Raw genomic sequence first — 20,571 nt, 5'->3', positions numbered from 1 at the left:
GGAAATGAGACACTTAAAGTGGTAAATGAGTTTTGCTATTTGTGGATAACTGATAATGGTCAAAGTAGTGAGGATATAAAATGTAGACTTGCTGGGGCAACGAAAATGTTTCTGAAGAAGAGGAATTCATTAACATCGAGTATAGATTTAAGTGTCAGGAAAACCTTTCTGAAAGTATTTGTATGGAGTGTAACCATGTGTGGAAGTGAAACACGGACAATAAACAGTTTAGACCGGAAGAGAATAGAAGCTTTCGAAATGTGATGCTACAGAAGAACGCTGAAGATTAGATGCGTAGATCACGTAACTAATGAGGAGGTATTGAATAGAATTGGGGAGAAGGGAAGTTTGTGGCACAACTTGAGTAGAAGAAGGGATCGATCGGTAGGACATTTTCTGAAGCATCAAGGGATCACCAATTTAGCACTGGAGGAAAGCGTTGAAGGTAGAAATCGTAGAAGGAGACTAGGAGATGAATACACTAAGCAGATTCAGAAGGATGTAGGCTGCAGTAGGTACTAGGAGATTAAGCTGCTTGCACAGGATAGAGTAGCATGGAAAGCTGCATCAAACCAGTCTGTGGACCGAAGACCACAACAACAACTTGGAAGGTGATTGTGAACATATATTCCTGTGAGTGAAGCAAGTTGTGATGTAAAAGAACAGAAACGAAGCAGCCAAACAGTTCCAATGGAAAATCATCTCAGTATTCAAAGCAATAAACAGCACCTGATACTGAATGCCGATATGCTGAAAGGAGTGAGGCAAGTACCCCCAGAGGGAAAGACTGTCATACAGGCTCTCATGCTAACTTATCATATTCCAATAAAATTCTTTAGGAGATAAGAGCAGGCAAGATGCATTTATCTTACACTGATATCTCAGCACCAGCTAAATATGATGTAGATCCCACTGAAGTTAAGGCTTTTAAATCAGTGTCTATTAACTATAAGACAAAACCTCGAGATGGATCCCATGTACCAGTTTGTGCTGCTACATTTCAAAAAATAATAAGTGTATTTGTAGCGATTTGAGAATTTCCGCATAAATTCTAGAACCACTCGTCATCCTACCGTCTCAAACACACGATATTTAAAAAGTAAGTGTGAGAGAATGTACATTCTGCGCGACACACGTTTGCGTGTGCAGGCTGAAAAAGAGTCACGAGCACTAGGTAGACGTGACAGTCAAACGGCATCGACAAGTGTTTGCTGCTCACGCCACATAAGCCGTATTGGAAGAACAAAGAGTGTTTATGTATCTTGTGGTCTTTTATATCATTGATTATTGTAACGAGAAAAAAGAAGAACAGTTGAAACACAGTTAATTAAAATTCACGTACTGGACTTGCTAGACGCGAGACACGTTCATAAGTTACGAGTCGTTCTTAAGCCAACTCATTTATAAATGAAATTGAAGCATTTTTAAAGCTCGAAATACGAGTGAAATACGAGAAGACAGAGATATTTACATGTGAAATACAAGAATGTTATTCTGCATAATCCAATACACTATTAATTGGTTAAAACATAAAGTTTGTATATTTACTCTACACATTCTATCATCTAAAGCATTAGAACATGGCAACCAGTGAAAAGGACTCGAAGAAACGAGAATTTTGAGAGGAAATCCAAGCAGAAGATATGATGTGTTGCCATAGTAACCAGGTATAACAAGACAAGAGAACTGTTTCGCATATCTGGATTAAGTCCAAAAATTAAATAAAAAAATTTGAGAATGCAACACGGTGAAAGACGTAAGAAAGTAATAACGTTAAAAGAACAGAAAGAAGACCTTGACGTATTAGACTAAGAAGAGATACGATGAGAATAATTCAACTAAGAATATCCGGTGTGGGGAGTGTCCAGCTCTCACATGCATCGCGGGCACGGAGACAACATCCGACACCACCGGCACCAGCTGCTGATAACCGGTTCCGATTCTACAAAAGCTCACCGACGCCGATGCGGAGACCAGCAACCGATGCCACCAGCACCAGCTACTGTTCACAGGTGCCGATTCCACACTTGCTCACCGGCGCAGCCAAAACTCTATGCCAGGTGAGCGAAAAACAATAATTGTTCGAGTATAAAGTTGAAGAAATTGTTCACTAAGGTGTATTAGTGTAGTTATTATGCTCAGTTTTTTTTAATGATTACTAGATCTAGAATTGGTAAAACCATGGAAAACATACAACCAGCTGAAGAGACTTCTGAACCAGCACTGGCTATGAGAATTAATAAAGAGGGACCGGATTGGTGTGAGTTAGCAAATCTCATCAAAGCTCAGAGTTTACAATTAGATGCACAAAGTGAAGAATTAGGCTTAATGAATGTCCAAAATGCTTCTTTAAGAGAGGAAGTAAGTCTTAAAGTAGACTCAGTAAATACTCAATTAAATGATATAATAAATGACCAGGGTACTTCTCTGAGAAATGAAATAAGCGCAACTTTAAGTGAAAAACTTGATGCAAGAGTGCTAATTTAAGTAGAGAAATAGACACAGTGAGTACTCAAATAATTAATTTGATGTTCAGAATGAAACTTTAGGTTCAAATGGCTCTGAGCACTATGGCACTTAACATTTGAGGTCATCAGTCACCTAGAACTTAGAACTACTTAAACCTAACTAACCTAAGGACATCACACACATCCATGCCCGAGGCAGGATTCGGACCTACGACCGTAGCGGTGATGGGGTTCCAGACTGAAACGCCTAGAACCGCTCGGCCACACTGGCCGGCGAAACTTTAGGATTGTTAAGTACTAAAGTAGATGAACAAAGTAAGGATTTTAGTAATTTATGTGAAGGAATGGGAAAGACTGAATTTGACGCTTTAACTACTTATGTAGAAAATCTTAAAATAGATTTGAAAGGTGAATTAACTAGTTCTTTAAGCAATCATGTAAATCAACTGTTCACTGACTTTAATCAGAGACAGAATGAAACTTTAAATATTCAAATGACAAATATAGGTTTGTTGAACATCAGAGTAGACGCTCGAAGCAAAGAATCTAGTAATCAATGCGAAGGCATGGTTGCTTTGGAAACTGAATTTGACGTCAAATATAATAATGTAGACTCAAAACCTATTGAAAACTTAGAATATTTAAAAGATGTGCACAATAATGAACACAATAATGTAAGACAAGGTTTGAGTACTTCGAAAGAGACTGTAGATCAGGCTAAGGAATTAATGTTGATTATTCAATAAAATTACAGGTGTCAGTATACGAGTTGTCAATACACGAGTAAATAATGTAGGACAGAATTTCAAAGAGAATATATCCAACTTTGATATTATAAATGTATGTAGTTTGACAGAACCATCTGAAGAAGTGATGGATCGAAGAGTTCCCGCAAGAGCAACCGCGGGAAACGTTTAGACTATTGCTTCTTCCAAACTTAATAATACCAACAAGGTTATAGACAACTTGTGGAAAGATTCAAACTTATCCAGGATAGAGTAGAACATAGAATAACTTCACCTAATGTCATGTTGCCTAGTGAAGTGGTGATTATTCTGCAATGGGAAAAATGGCCAATAAAATGTAAAGAGAAGTAATGGTCTGCACTTGCTCAAGTGAAGTTTATATCAGATCCATGGGAACCGGGTGGGGTCACATCTATCCCCCAGGGACGTTAAAATTCTGTGGAGTGGGCAGAGTGACGACTGTCGGATCCCAAGCTATTTTCAGTGTTTCTTCCAAAATACTTTTCCGGCACCGAATTCCCTTCAAATCTTAAAATATTCTGTAGTCTATTACTGAATTCTTAACCTATCCTATAATTTTAGTATTTAACAAAATAGATATGAGCATAATGTAAAGACTGGCACAAGAGAATCACGGATAAACAGTGATCTCTAGACATGAAATGAAATGAGTAGAATATTATATTTATGGATAATGCAATATAATGTAACGAATAAAACAACTATTTTACCATAGTGTATAATTTTCTATTTTGTACAAAATATTTTATACCTTTTATGAGATATGATATTGCCACACAGAAGAAGTTGTAATTAGATGAATGACAAACACTAACTTCACTTAACGAACGTTTATTCAGCACTTGCAAGAGCGTGGATCGAACTGTCACTGGCCAGAACACATACAGTATATATACAGCTACAGAACATTCCAGTACAATGATTCTTGACATTTGTGGATACTTCTAGAATGTACCTGAACCGAATACAGAAATTAAAATTGTACAGTCCAGGTGAGTTTTGAACTCACGACCCTCCATGCAACAGTTTAGTATCATACCCATTCACCACGGTGCTACTCAGCCTCTTCTGTGACATTGCTCCCTCCTTAAGAGAACAGCGTCTCGGTGTTACGGTCACCTTGTCTGGGAAGGAGTCATTGGTCCTGCATACTCAGACTCCCGATGACTTATGCTCACCCTGGTAGTGATCTTCTTAAACTTCTTTTGTCACTACATTCTTTGTCACCTCTCCACTTGTTGCAGGTCACTGGAGCTTTGAATTTACCCTGGGTTGACGGATCCTTATAGGGCTTCATTTGAAGGACATAGACCGTATCTCTGCTCTTTCATCGTCTTGTGTCAGGGTCGAAATCTTCAACTTCATAAGTAACATCAGACAACTGTCTTACAACCTTATAAGGTCCAAAGTAGTGCCTGAGGAACCTCTCAGAGAGACCAATCTTCCAAACACGAGTGAAGATCCAGACAAGGTCACCAGGCTGGTAAACAACAGGGCAGTGGCTCACGTCATACCCTCGGCGATCGTTTTCTTGAACCTGCAGCGTGCCGAGTCGAGCTAACTACCGAGCTTCCTCAGCTCTGGTTAACAACTCGCCGATGTAGTCGTCATCCATGTCAACCAGGATGGAACGGAAACACAGTATTCATCATCGTGTGCCCCCCACACCCATGCACCAGGAAAAATGGTGCAAATCCTGTGGTGTCTTGTTGGGCAGTGTTGTAGGCAAACATCACGAAAGGTAGCACCTCATCCCAGTTGCTCTGCTGAACATTGGTCTTATTAAGGTGTTCAGTAAGCCCGTTTAGTTTGTGGATGGTAGGCAGTCGTCATGTGATGAGTAATATTGCACCGACAGCTTATCTCTGTTAAAAGATTCGATTGAAAAACTTTCCCTCGATCCATAATTAACAACCCTGGGGCACCGTGTTTTAATACAATGTCTTCCACAATGAATTTGGCTACTTCGGATGCTTCGGCTGTTTTCACAGCTTTTGTAATGGCACAGCGTGTTAGATAATCAGTGGAAATAATAATCCATCTATTGCCACTAGCAGACATTGGAAATCATCCGAGGAGGTCAATCCCAACATGCCGGAAAGGCGTTTCAGCTGGTGGAATTGATATGAGTCATACAGGTGGTTTCTGAGGAACTGCCTTTCTCCTCTGGCTCTCTCGACAGTGCGAAACGAAGTGACGAGCACTCCTAAATAAACCATGCCAGAAAAAGCTCTTGTGGATTCTATCGTTTATCTTAATAAATCCTAAATGTCTGGTCTCAGGTGTGTCATAGAGTTTCTGTAGAACATCTAAGCACATGTGTTCAGGAATCAGTGGTAGCAACCTCTTTCCCAACGGATCAAAGTTTTTCTTCCAAAGTAATCCATTAACTACCTTAAATTATCCTTTCACATCCTCTGACCGTTTTAAGGCATACATAATTTGAGATATCTTGGCGTCCTTTTTCTGCTCAGGAGAGAGCTCCTGCAGCGCAGCGAGATAGTCACAATCTTGTTGAGCACCATCCCAGATAAATTTAGCATCAGCTTTTAACAAGTCTTGGGAGTCGCTTGGCATTGATACAAAAGTATTTGATAAAACAACGGTAATAAGAACATAATTCAAGGGAGCTTCTCACATCTCTAATACTTTTAGGAATAGGAAGTTCCGTTATAGATCTCACCTTTTCTGGATCTGGCCGCACACCTTCGTTTGACATAAGGTGTCCAAGTAGTTTGATTTCTCTTGCTCCAGACACGACTCTTTCTTGGATTAAGTTTCAATCCACCTTGTTGGAGACACTTAAGAACGGCCCTCAGTCTTTTTATGTGTTCATCAAATGTCTCTGAGAACACTATAATGTTGTCTAAATAACAAACACACATCGCCCACTTCAGGTGACGACAAAACGTAACATAGCAGCATGTTATATCTACCACATAATACATTTATTGTATATATAAAAGGAAACCTGTACCACAGGCCACTGATGATGTTTCCCAAATAAAAGAAGTGAAATGTGTATGGCAATAAACAAAATGCTTTCAATTAGTTGCATGGATAGTATACACCTCCATGAATGCTGCTTTTATTTTTGCAAGAAATTTGTGTTCCTTCATATAAGCTATTTGAAGTGCTATGTATATGTAAATCTGATTGGAAACGTTATAGAACAATATTGCAAAGTACGAATAAAAATAAAAAAAATCTATGTTAGAGTCACCACATAGCAAAAATAGGGTACATCGAGCTGTAGAGTCTAGTTTTGAAATGAATATTATGCCAAAAACGGCTTCCTTACTTGATTTATTATCTGGATAGGATATGATAAAACAATTGTTTTGGATACAACTCCCTATGTCCTCTCAACAACATTCCGCAGGACTGCATATGGCCACCTGACGGCTGACAAAAGGGCAACGAAAAGCATATGAGCAGAGCAAACACCAAGCACGGGCTGCCTACATCACTGTAGCTGCCCATGCGCAGTACGGCCTGTTTTCTGGCGTTCTCTGGCAACTGCTCAAACGAACCTGTTGATAACTTGGGTATACGGCTTCATTGAGTTTTTACCACACACTAATCCTACCATCACTCTTACCAACTGAAATAGGGACTCCGACTCAGCTGCCCACGCCACAGCTTTCCAGTCGTGAAAGGTCCAACCAACATGGTCATAAGCCCATGATAGGCACTGCAGGCAATGTTGTGCATTAGCAAAGGCACTCACATAGGTCGTCTGCTGCCACAGACCGTTAATGACAAATTTCATCGCACTGTCCTAACGGATACATTTGTCATATGTCCCGTATGGACTCTGTCGTTATTTCACACGGTGTTGCTTGTCTGTTAGCACTGACAACTCTACATAAACACAGCTGCTGTCATTAAGTCACGGTCACCAGCCACTGCAATGGTCATAGGGAGAGGTAATGCTTGAAATCTGGTATTCTCAGCACACTCTCGACATTGTGGACGTCAACAATTTTCGAAATGGAATGTCCCCTGAATCTAGCTCCCTGTTCAGTGTCTGTTAATACCTGTCACATGGGAAACCTTTCCTCATGAATCATCCGAGTAAAATTGACAGCTCCACAAATGCACAACCCTTTTACACCTTGTGTAGATGATACTACAGCTGTCTGTTTGTGTGTGTATCAGTACCTCATGGCTTTTGTCACCTCAGTTTATTAAAAAAAAAAAAAAAAATTATGCACATTCTGCTCCTCATTTGGAAAAAACAGAATTGATAAAGTCTACTCTCTGACTCAGCTATTCTGGTTATTTTTGGTCAGAAATGAAAAATAAATAATCAAATCATACCTTGACTCATAATGCACAACTCAATTTGAAAATGTCCAAGCCTGTTAAGTACTTGTGTTCTAATTGTGACAGTTTTTTGGATTGTTACTATTATCTAAACTTTTTAATATTTTTTGTCATTTTTAAATTATGTTGATTGGTGTAACAAGTGCCGTAACAGTTTCGCTAATACATATTTATTATTTATTCAGAAAATTATGAAAACATCAGCAGGGCATACGAGAAAATTTTGTGGAAAGATGAAGAAAGATGCTGGCAAGTACAACACCCCAGAGAAAAAGAAAGAACAGAGAAGAAGAAGAAGAAGAAGAAGAGAAAATATAGAGGCATTCTCCTGTGAAAGCTCTTTAATTGAACATCACAGAAGGAAATCTGAAAGAAAAAGGAAGTACAGGCTTGAATTAAAATGTATACTCATTGATAATGGGTTTGAGATCAGTTAGGATCGTATGAATGTCCTGAGTCGCCTGGCACATCTGCTTCTCGGTTAGAGGATGTACTTCCTTCCAGCCCCTAAAACCTCAGAAATCACAAAAAAGCTAGCAAAGAAGATTTTCTTAGTTGGCAAGAAAACTTCATCTTGTAAACTTATATATTACTATATTACCCCAACATGAGGTAGTTACCCCCTGAGGGGTAAAATTACACTTTATGGGGGAGGGGGGGGAGGGGGTGGTAAGATCAAGTTCAATTACGTTTTGGTCACAAACTTGAATATTTTTAAAAGATCATTGCTGTTGTCACTATTTCATAAGACTGTAATACTGACTAAATAATACTTTTTTTCCCCAAATACTAGCATTAAAATAAAACACAATGTGGTAGAGGTTACAGCTTTCGAAATGAGTGTATGAACATCTTCCTCACACAGCCCATCCTCTACACTCATACTTTGTACCATGCACCTATGAAAGTAAAATTGAGACACATATCACACATGCTTTAATATCTCATGAAAATGTCTTCTCCAAACTGTAGGTAGTTCCCCCAGCAGACCAGATAATTCTTATTCACTTTGCAACCATAAACAAACAAACAAATTCACACCAGAACACAACAGTATCTATAGCTATTACACTGCTGAAGAGCCTTCAAATAACATCCTGAAATCTTCCAATTTTTGGCATTTCAGAAGTAAGCAGTAGCAACCAAGTTATTTACAAATAGAAAGTAATAGTGCACACATTTTAATTCAGTTGATTTTAACTGTAGGTGCAGGGTATGGAAGAAGCAAGTGCTAAGGAGAAGTGGTGCTAAGGAAGCATTTTTTTTGTAACAAGCCTCTATCAGCAATGTGAATAGTCAGCTTTCTTTTCTGATGTGGTGTTAGAGGCGGCATTCACAATGCGCTAAGAACTGCTTCATAGTTCTATAAAACAAGGTTGATAAAAAAAAAAAGACCTGTGCCAATTTGACTCAAAAGTTCGTGATTTAATAAAAGACCTACAAAAACTACATATCATTTATTTTTCTCCATTTTAAAAATAAAAGTGATCAAAGAAAATTCTTTGTTACTCTAAAGTTTAATTAGGTGTTAATGTAGATGATGACAACTGGAGGGAGAGGGGCATACTAGCTAATATCTGATTGCACTCATAGTAATAGTTTCAGAAAGGTTGGGAACTGCCTTTGTAGATGATAATATGCTCAAAATACATAACTTTTTCACGAGTTATGAAATCAGCAGGCAAACATCTGGCTTAAAGGGTGTCAAATCTATTGTGACCAGCAACTGGGAAAGACTTAGCTTGCAGAAACATTATATGGACATGATAGTAAGGGAAGCTTTTTTTTAATTCAGATATTCTGACCAAGATTCCAAAGGAAAATAGAAAATACCTTCAACAGCTATTTTACAAACTAAAGTGGGCAACTAATCAGTACGATTACTCCAAGTAACCAAAATACACAGCATCACCACTTAAGATCAACTGCTTTGCTGCCTCATTCTATCTGTACCCAATGAATGAAGAAGAAATCCTGACCATCATAAAACCTTAAAAACAAGACAGTCCTCAGGAGTAGATACTATACCTGATAAATAATAAAAAGATGTAGTGAACACATTGTAAAACCACTAACATATTTATGCAACAGTTCACTGGCATCAGGGACTTTCCCTTCTTATCTAAAAATTGCAAAACTGAATCCAATCTACAACAAAGGAAACACAGAAGAAGTTGGCAACTATGTATGCCAATTGCCCCACTGTCTGGCTTCTCAAAAATTCTAGAGAAATTCTTCCACAAAAGACTTACAGCCTTTATGGGAAAATATCAAATCCTATCCACAGCACAAAATAGATTTAGGAAGAACCGCACAATCAACAGTGCTATCAATGAATTCCTAAGCGAAATTTACCAGAAAGTGGACAGAGGCGAATATAACACTGGTGTACGCCTTGACTTGTCAAAAGCATTTGATATTATAGACCATGAAGCACTCCTACAGAAATTAAATCAACTAGGCATCAGAGGCACACTTAACGACTGGGTCAGGTCATACTTCTGCGGACAGAAATAAACCATGGAAACACAACACACTGACTGCAACGAAATCACAAACCATTACCCAGATTACCAAAACATGAAATATGGTGTTCCTCATGGATCATTAGTGGGAACAGTGCTGTTCCTGCTATATGTAAATGACTAACATCAAACATAGTGTGTCAAAATGCTTACCAGTCTGCTGACGACACAAGTTAACCATAAATGAAGGAAAAACTGCACCAATCAACTTCCATAATGTCAAGGAAAAGGTTCCACAAACTATAAACATTCAGTCGTCAAACAAATCCGTAAATAGAGTTGACCTGAAAAACTTTATCAGGCTGCGGATCCACGACAATGTCAGGTGGGGAACTCACATTGACAATCTGAGCCAAAAACTGAACACATCCTGCTATGTGATGAGGATCCTTGAAAGTTGCTGTAGCACTGACTGCCTAAAAAGTGTGTACTATGCAAGTGTCGAATCAATGCTGAAGTATGGAGTCATTTTCTGGGGAGCTTTTTCGAAGACCCTCAAGCTATTTAGAATCCAAAAAAGAATCAAACACAGAAAATCTTGCAAGCCACTCTTCAGGAAACTGTAAATTCTCCCACTTCCATGCCTTCATATACATGAAACCATAGTATTCATACAGCAGCAGTGTGCGACTGAAAACCCCACACTCAACCCCAAAAATGAAAGGCAAAAAATGGATCTCCACATGTATCATACAAAAACTAAGCTCTGCCAAAACAGAGTTCTGCACCTTGGAAAAAAAGATATTCAGGAAACTACCAAGTAACATACAATCAATAAACAACACAGCAGGGTTCAAAGCTGCAGTAAAGCCCTATCTAACTGATCACTGCTTCTACAGTATGAAAGAGTAGTTTGATAAATAATAATGTGCTAGTATGAATAATAATATACCAGTCTTATCCACTGAAACCATTGTAACCACTAATTAAATACAAATAATGTACCAATAATAACTAGTGTAATTTTAAGGTATCAGACGATAAAATGATAGAAACAGTATTGTGTTAAACGATGTCCAGAATGGCTCTGAGCACTATGGGACTTAACATTTATGGTCATCAGTCAACGATGTCCAACATCTTATGTATATTCTATGTACAACAATGTCTCATCGAGAAATAAATAAATAACTTGAACTTCCTCATTCGCAAAAAAAAAGGGTAGTTTCCTCAGTACTCATGCTGATCTTGAGTCTTGTTTGCTTTGACTCTGAAAGAGAAACATGCATGTGATAAGTGAAACTACCAAGTGCATCATAAATTTGCACATACTAATTGGTGGGAAGTTTGATATAGGCCTATGTGAAATACTTTCCATAGCACAACGGACCAAGCAGGAGTGCTACCTTAAACAAATTACTGTTAACGGAACTACTGATGAAGCTGTCGCTGAGCTTCAGTCTCAACTGAAGAAATTCGAAGAGCATGTTTTGTTAAGACAATGCAATACGTAACATTCAAGGGGTTAAAGAATCAGTGATGATGAAGTGATATTGCAAAAAACTATGTTATTTGGACACAAGATGACAATAATAATGTAACAATAATAATTTTAAAGTCATTTAGCCATTAGGGCACCAACATATAATGCCAAAAATAGAGTAAAATTTAACTGATAATTTAAAAGAGACAACAGGCTGATTATTACCACTGCAGTACAATATTACAGCTGATAAATTGTTTTATATCATAGAAAGGGTGGCCAATTAGTCGTGCAGCATTTGCTTGAATGCTTGCTCTGGTAAATCTTGTATAATTTGTGGAAGCTTATTAAATATTTGGTGCCTCATGAGATCGTAGCTGAGATACAAAGTGCCCATATGAGCCATACACAGATTACAGTCCTCACTGTTTGTGCTTGGTTGCAAAGAGCTCTACAGTTGTGAGTGATTAACTATGTCATGAAAAGTATTCAATTTGTGTTTGTTTGAACGTGAAACTTAAATACAAGGTTCCAAATTTGACCTCAGTTAGAATTTTTTCTGATGATTGCACAGCTTAATTTAAGAGGTTCTGAGATTAGTAACGAAGAACCATACCATGGTGACCCGCAGACACATTGACCTAATCCCCAAAAAGTTACAGGTTCAGAACTAGCCATGTCACAGATGCCTATTTTGCTAGAGTTTTATACTGCAAGAAGGAAATTGAACAAATACAGATATACCACAACTGCATAGAAACTGCATAGAAATACACATTACATGTGTAAGATCTGCAGGGGTCTCAGCCAAGTGTTCGAAGCTGGTAAGAAGTATGTATCTTAAACTGAGTTGGAACATGCTTACCATTTTCTCAAACCCATACATCAAACATTTAAGGAACATCTTATATTATGCATTTTCAGAAAGTTCAGCCGACGGCCTTTTTAAAGTGGTATGATTGGGTACTCACATTTTTAAAGTAATACTGTACTGAAATTTATAAGTAAGAAAACTTTCCTACTTGTTTACTTAAATAGGAAATGAGATCTAAATATGTTAACTACTGATTCAATTATAAATTGATATAACAAAATTAACATTAACTTAACACAGAGATCCGCCTCCACACAATTCTCACGTTTTACAGCTTCTTGTCCCACCCACAACAGTCACTGACTGCAATTTTTATAAGTAACTACTAACAACGCAATATTGATAACATCAAGAGAGAAATGTTTCATTGCATTCAATTCAATGTTTATCAAAACATGCTGTATAATTCACGGTGTTCTTGTAAACATTAGTGGGCATTCAATGCTATCTCAATTTGCACTCACTCATGACAAACTTCTGACATTTAGATTTAAAGGCAAAGCAAAGCAACTATTCATACAGTCATCACTCAATCTTTAATTTATTGCTATTCAAGGACTTTGTTACAATATCTTTTGACCATTGTAAGACATAGTGCAACTGTCCCACATTTCCCTTTTACAAGCAAATGTGGCATTATCCACACTGCATCAATGTACTGACTTATCACTGTTGTAAACTTCTCACTCATCATGGGGGATGCTGACTCAGGTTTCCATACGGACTGAAGGCAGGACACGGAAACACGCACATTCGCGGGCCTCGATCACCACATGCCATCCATACGCAGTATAATGGTGCAGTGGAAAACTACGTTTTCATTACATTTGGAGAAAATTGTGAATGGCCAAAAGAACATTGTACAGAAGGAATCAACAGAATGAGGCAGTATATTTTTTAACACTAAATAAATATTCAGGAGGGTGGAGTTTATTCTGTCCAGCCATCATTATTTAGATTTTCTGTAGCTTTCCTAAATAAATTCACTCAAATGTCTTCAACAAAGCCACAGCCAACAACATGTCTGACTCTCATAAACATACGTATACATTCTGTGTGTATGTACATGAAAGATATTTAGTTTCACAGTATTATGACAAGTCCTACAGGGTAGCTAATCAAACTTGTAAAAAGAAAGAAAAAAATAAATAAAGCTCCCTGAGAATTCCAGATACTATGGGGAGGGAGGGAGATGGTCTCATAAGAAGCTCATGACAAATTAGTGGGAGGATTCAGGGCGGGGAGGGGGGTGGGCAGATAACACCAATATAATGACTTTTCTTTCATCTCAGTTAGGCTATATGTATATAAGCAACAGTTAATTTATATGGTACAATATTGATACAATTCACATACTCTGAGATATTAGGAAACTCAGTGACACTAAATTTCCATTTTACATTAAAAACAGACTTCCCTAAGATTTTATGAAATTCCCTAATTTTACCAGGTAAAATGTAATTCCCCGAGACTTCCAGGTTTTCGAAAAGAATTGCCACCCTGTTCTATAGGCCTATCATAGTGATAAGATCTCTTGATGAATACATAAACAGCCTATTCCTTGTTTATTGCCTCGTGTACTGTTAGACCCCAGCATAATTCACCAGCACTCAGCCTCGCACCAAAGATTTGGTACTGTTCAAGAAAGTGTTGTTGCAGACTGAACATAGAGGAATTCAGAGTAACTTGCAGCGAATTTTTGATTGGTGTCATGAATGGATACTTTCTTCAAAAAAGGACAAAATTCAGTTCATGCGGATCTGCTGGAGAAACTTTCCGGGTAAGTTTCACCACAGTATTAACATTATGTAGCTTCACTGGCCTCATCTGTTACACTAAATATCTACACATAACATTGAGAAATGAAGCAAGATGTGGTGAGCACATAAGTTTGATGTAGCAAAGATGAGTGGCTGGATACAGTTTGCTGAGTGGGCGTAGTATAAACACATATCTACCAGTTATCCTTGAACATATTCAGCCAACACGAGTGAAATGTGTGCCTTGTCATCAGTGTTTAAAGTCTAAGGTCTTCCTAAAGGTGTCATATACTCCACAATGTTGACAGACTTTATCTTGTACCAATTTAACGTGGTATACGTCACATTCAGCATGAGGCAGCTGGTTACCAAGAATCTATGTACCCCAGGATTCTAGGGATAAGTTCTGCCGGCGGATGGAATATTACATCACCTTTCGAGCGTACGCCCATGACAAAATAATTTTGGCACGGATGCATGCCCATTAAATGACGAAATAAACAAAACCACGGCTTAATTTATCACGTTACACTTACAAAAGTTGTGGATTAAATTTCTTTCAGTGATTTGTAATCCAAACTGTCAAACTAATTCTCTTTTCTCTCCATTCAAAATGTTTCAAGAACTAGCGAAATCGTTCGTCGTAAGACAATAACAAAGACCAAACATTGTTTAACTTCGTTTCTCGACGTGCCAAATACGGAGATACTTATGGAATATTTAAAGACGGCGCAGTTTCGTTATTCAACGTGTTTCCGAAGACAAGACAATGTATATTGACAACAACATAACAAAGTGAAGCTGACACATTTCTTACATACACATACACCAATTTTATACAAATACTATCGAACAGAATGTGCTTTAATGAAATTAAGTAGATCTTACCTCAGAATGAGATACGCAACATCAAAACATTTAATCACGAGAACAATCAAGTTAAACTGCAATTTCATTTACATTATCGCAAATTCGCGCGGATATTTTGAGTCTTGAGAAGTTAGAAACTCTGGTCAAAGTCTACGTTGCTTTCGTGTAGCAATGACATAATTTATTATCATTAATTATTATTATTAATATTATGATTATTTAGCTCTGAGCGGGAATGTGTTAGCTATAAACATATTTTTTCGGTTACATATGGTTATTCACAGCATAATTACACACAATGAAAATCTATGGAAGGAAGCTCTCTGGAGTCATGTATCGCGAAGAATATAGCGTGGAGGGACCCACACACGCTCAATAATATTGTCAAACTTCCAATATATTGACCGCCTGAGGGCGTGTATTGACTTGTTGTCAATACTGGAAATATTAAGGAGCATATTGATGGACCGCAAAATATTCGCAGTATTGTCAATACATAATGGACGTGCGAAACCAAGTATTGAAGTTTTGACAATATTTTCCATTCAGATGTTGACAGTGCTTCCAGAACCAGCCACGCAGCGTTAATGTGCACTATTTACATTTCCATACGCCTTCATGTAAATCACACCTCACATTCGATGTTTAAGGAGTCTTTTAACCTAAAAAATTTTTAATAGGCCTACGCAAGGGTAATCATACTACATACCGCTTTTGGATGGTTAATGCAGGATTTCCTCTGATACTGCTTACTTCATTAATTTGAGAATATAATATAGATAGGAGTATTACATAGCAATTAGCAGTTTGGAAAAATGCTCCCATTTCGAAAAATAGTAATATGTAGGGTGAGTCAGGAGGAAAGGTACGTGTTTTGAAGGTGATAGTATTAATGATTCTGAACAAAAAACTTGATGTGGACATATGTCCTACTCCGAATGGTTTCCGAGATAGAACACTTTTAATGTACATTTTTATTTATTTCCTGTATTATTCATTGCCATTGTTTACAACGTAGCACAGTAGTACAGAGGAAGTTGGACGGACATTTTGATACAGGAAGTTCGTGGGCAATCAAGTCGGAAAACTACCTGTAACTGGCCTACAAAAAGTACCTAAGCTACAGCTCACGCGCGGGACTTTCAGTATTCCCGCAATCTCTTCGCGCAAACTGTTAGTCCTACACAACAAATAAATAGAACCTTTTTTGTACCAAATTAAATTTAGTTTAATTGTGTACTGAGACACGTTTTCGTTGGAGTGTGGGGTTTTCGAATTATCAAAGAAAAACGTACGAAAGTGATATTAAACGTCTTATATCTCGGAAGCCATTCGTAATAGGGCATATGCACATAAAAAGTTTTTTGTTCAGCATCATTTATACTACCGCGTCTCAAAGCACCTGCCTTTCCTCTTAACTCACCCTGTGTATGATAACTGGTAAGAGATCTGTGAAATGACATAAAAAAGTAACAATTGTGGTTCTTTTCCTTGAATGATGTATTCTAAGCGCCTGTTTTTCCTGGCAAATTGGTTAATTACATCGTCAATAGGACAATCAATGCTAGGGTGAGTGTTCAACAGAGCTAAGCCATTAAGTCGTACCTCCCTCACTGTCCACCTCAGCCACGTCTTTGTACGCCACAATGTTGCAAAACTTCTTTCTACCGTAGCAGCAGTTGCAGGTAGACAAGCTAATATTTTGTACAGCGTGTGCAAAGTAGGATAGTCAGATGCGGGTAAAACACACAACGCTTGCATAGCAGAATCACGATGATTAAGGAAGTTTATGATCGGTTGCTTTTATTGAAGAATCTCTCACATCAGTCTCTTTTTAATCGCAAAGAGTGATTCTTCTTCAATGAACGGTAGTTCAGTTAAGCACTGATCCAATTTATGTGCCAGGTCATTACCGTCGTGTTTCTCATGCCGTCGTACACCTTGAGCGTCGAATATAATTTTGCTTTTGCCATCGCGACAGCCAAGCTAGGGTCTTGTAAGATTTTGCTGACTGGATATGTTATGCTCATAATGTCACTCAGTGTAAACAGAGTAATAATAAATTCGCAATTAGAGCTCGAAGGAGAATATTGGTTTTGGCAGGCGTTGTTCTATCCCTCCAACACCGTATTTCTTTAAGAACTTTTCAAACTGTTCCGAGATCAGCTGCGAATTGAATAACAGTATCATGTCGCTCAACCCCTCTCGTTTGACAATGTGACTGCAGCGAGTGTTTTAGGTGGATCTTCAATGTTGCGAACCGCTTGCTAGACGCTGTAAATAACGTTACTACTTCTTCTACAGTACCAAGCCAGTTTCTCACACTTGCAATTTTGTAGCTGCGAGAGACAGCGAGGTCGAGCTGATTACTTCGACACGGTGCTACTTGAGCGTTGATGGCTTTCTTTTTTATTGTAGCCACAGCTCCTTTCAGTTCTGACATATTAACTGAGCAAATATCACAGCCTATTCCCACACAGTTCTCCAGTGACAGAGAAAGGCTTTCCATTCTCCTTAGAGTCATAGTACCTAACACACTGCTCAAAACAATTAGGTGACCAGGCGAGATATCATACACAATAGACATATGGTAACGTATTTTATTCAGATATCGGTTACAATTGCAATTTGTGTGTGATACAGTACCATATGTTGCTGTCTCAACTCTTTACTTGAGGTTTACATGGCGTTTACGTGCAGTGAGGCACCATGGGGCTACATAATAGGGAACAGTCAACACGTTGCCCTATGGTGTGTGACCACCTCAGACGGCCAGTATAGTTGCACACCCGTGTGGCATGGGCAGTATCAGGTTATCGATCAACTCTTGAGGGATATTTGGCCATTCTTCCGTGAGTGCAGTATCCAGCTCTGCAACCGTTGTGGGAGGTGCTGGTCAGGCTGCAGTGCGTCTGCCAAGTGCAGTCCAGGCATGCTCAATCGCTTTAAGTCCATTGAACAAGCTCGCCATTCCATTCGTTCAATTGCATCAACTTCAAGCATGTTGTCCAGCAATGAAGATCTGTGGGGACGAGCATTATCGTCCACCAGAAGGAACCCATCTCCTATAGCACCAGCGTGGGGCACAACAAAATGTCGAAGGATCTCGTCTCTATACCTCTGAGCAGTCAAAGCACCATTCCGCCAATATTGCCCACACCATTCGTCCACCACCATGATGTGGTGATGTTTCCTGCAAATAAGCAGGATTGTTCCGAGTTCCACGTTCTCTCCAGATGAGGGAACGATGATTGTCCGGCTGAACACAAAATAATGACTCATCTGTGAACAGTACCTGAGGCCATGCATTACGACTCCAATCCTGATGTTCCTCTGCCCAGTTTCTGCCGGCTAAACGATTCCTCGGTTTTAATGGGACACACACCACAGGTTTCCGTGCATAGATGCCACTTTCCTGAAGGCGACTTCAGGCTGTCCGTGTTGACATTGCGCGTCCTGTTGGTGCCTGGAGGGTTCGTTGCAGCTGAGTTGCATTCAGCCTCCTGTCTCCATTGGCTGCTAACCTGAGACGACTGTCACCTCTTGCTGAAGTTACCCGTGGACGACCTAGCCCTTGCCTCCTTTTAACGGTTCCTGTTGCCTGAAATTGCCTTACACTTTGAGACACTCCAATAGCTGCAACCACCTCACTCTGCACGTGTTCAAATGTTCAAACATGTGTGAATTCCTAATGGACCAAACCGCTTAGGTCATCGGTCCTTAGACTTCCACACTACTTAAACTAACTTATGCTAACAACAACAGAGACACCTATGCCCGAGAGAGAACTCGAACCTCCGGCGAGAGGGGCCGCGCAGTCCGTGACATGGCGCCTCAAACCACAGGGCGACTCACGAGGCCCTGGTCTGTCCCGCTTCCAACCGTCCTATGGCTCTCCAAGTCATAGCTTCAGGTGAATCTTGCTGTTGTTTCATTGCACTACCAGATCACTACAATATCTGAACCCAACTGCTTGTGTAATTTGCTTCATACACTGAATGTGATGTGTCGACAGAAGTGCCAACACAATGTTATTTTGAGGGGGCCGAAGGGCACGCTATAAGCTCACGCAGAATATCTTGAAGTCTGAAACAGGATACTTATTAATGTTATAAAGAAAAGTATGTAGCTGCTGGAATACTTAACTTTTAATCCTTGTTGTATACATCGTTCTTGATGAGACATTTCATACGATAACTATCAAACTATGTAAGGCTAATGGCGCCTTGCTAGGTCGTAGCCATGGACTTAGCTGAAGGCTATTCTAACTGTCTCTCGGCAAATGAGAGAAAGGCTTCGTCAGTGTAGTCGCTAGCAAAGTCGTCGTACAACTGGGGCGAGTGCTAGTCCGTATCTCGAGACCTGCCTTGTGGTGGCGCTCGGTCTGCGATCACACAGTGGCGACACGCGGGTCCGACATGTACTAAATGGATCGCGTCCGATTTAAGCTACCACCTAGCAAATGTGGTGTCTGGCGGTGACTCCACAGAATGCAAGTCAACACCAATCTCCTCTGCAAGCAACTTCCCGTTATTACCACTATCTCGGTGACCGTAATGTTGTTGTCTCCACTCTGTAGAACCAACTGAAAGATGTCGAACCATTTTAGTTCATTCTGCCGATGACAATGCTCCAGAACCTAGATATCTCAACCGATCCCCTAATTGTTTTGACCAATTGCAAAGCGTCGGCGCCCTTCATGTCTATAATTAAAGGAGATAATTGCTTTTAAAATCAGTCATTAGTTTATTGCAATATATGAAGTGTGATGGAGGTGAATTATTGTGTCATTAAGCATTGGTAAAGGACTATAATTCTTCTCTTTGCAAACTTGGTACACTTTGTGCATAAAAGGAATTCTTCTGATGCGTTCCTAGAGGATTAGCTGCACACATCAACACGCTGCCGAGGGAAGCCGTGGACATTCGCACGTGTGCCCGTGGCAGCAGAAACTATAAACTTGAGCGAAAAACAGTTTTGCCACTATTCTAGATAATGCGGACAGAGCGGCGAGTTGAGTAGCAACAGCACGACTGGGATGTCCCAGAATCTCAAGTGGCCCGGGGAATTTTGGCCGTTTCCCGCCAGCAGAACACCTGGGAACGTGGCGGCAATACTCAGAGGGAGAAGTCTTGGTTTATCTATATACTCTGTCTCACACAGAGTATCGCTCTCTTTTCCTCGTGGAATTCGATGGCAAGGAGGGAGGAAATTTTGAAAGGGACCTCTTCATTGGCAAGAATCTAATGTTCGCTTTGAAAAATAGTACGAGCTACGTAATTTGCGGAAGGGTGGAGATAAGACCCTGGAGGGGAGCGGCTCTCTCTCTCTCCAGGTGCGAGGAGCGCACTAGTATTAGACATTCCCGAATACTGCTTCTGAAGAGGCAGGAGTTCGCTCTTGACTGCTTCCGATAAGTCACAAGAATCCTCTTATCGCTTGTCATGAGACGATGCACTTTGCATTGGTCGCAAACAGCGTAGAGAGCAAAGTTTGTTAGATCCAAGTAGGCGAGCTTCACTCACTGTGCGCGTTATCAAGAGCTTAACTCAGGA

General features: G+C 39.5%; 1 protein-coding gene across 5 annotated transcripts in view; it reads right to left on the bottom strand.

The window, feature by feature from the left end:
- Positions 1-15,175, bottom strand: part of LOC124795113 (protein nessun dorma-like) — a 224,006-nt gene extending 208,831 nt beyond the window's left edge. For 4 of the 5 annotated variants that reach the window (XM_047258967.1, XM_047258968.1, XM_047258965.1 and 1 more), the window contains exon 1: positions 15,035-15,175. The gene's annotated coding sequence lies outside the window, so the exon portion shown is untranslated. The remainder of the gene's footprint in view (positions 1-15,034) is intronic. The other variant, XM_047258970.1, reaches the window with a different exon arrangement.
- Between the last annotated feature and the right edge of the window lie 5,396 nt (positions 15,176-20,571).

The sequence above is a fragment of the Schistocerca piceifrons genome, chromosome 4 (assembly GCF_021461385.2).
Source record: "Schistocerca piceifrons isolate TAMUIC-IGC-003096 chromosome 4, iqSchPice1.1, whole genome shotgun sequence".
NCBI lineage: Eukaryota > Metazoa > Arthropoda > Insecta > Orthoptera > Acrididae > Schistocerca > Schistocerca piceifrons.
This window is presented reverse-complemented; position numbering and strand designations above follow the sequence as displayed.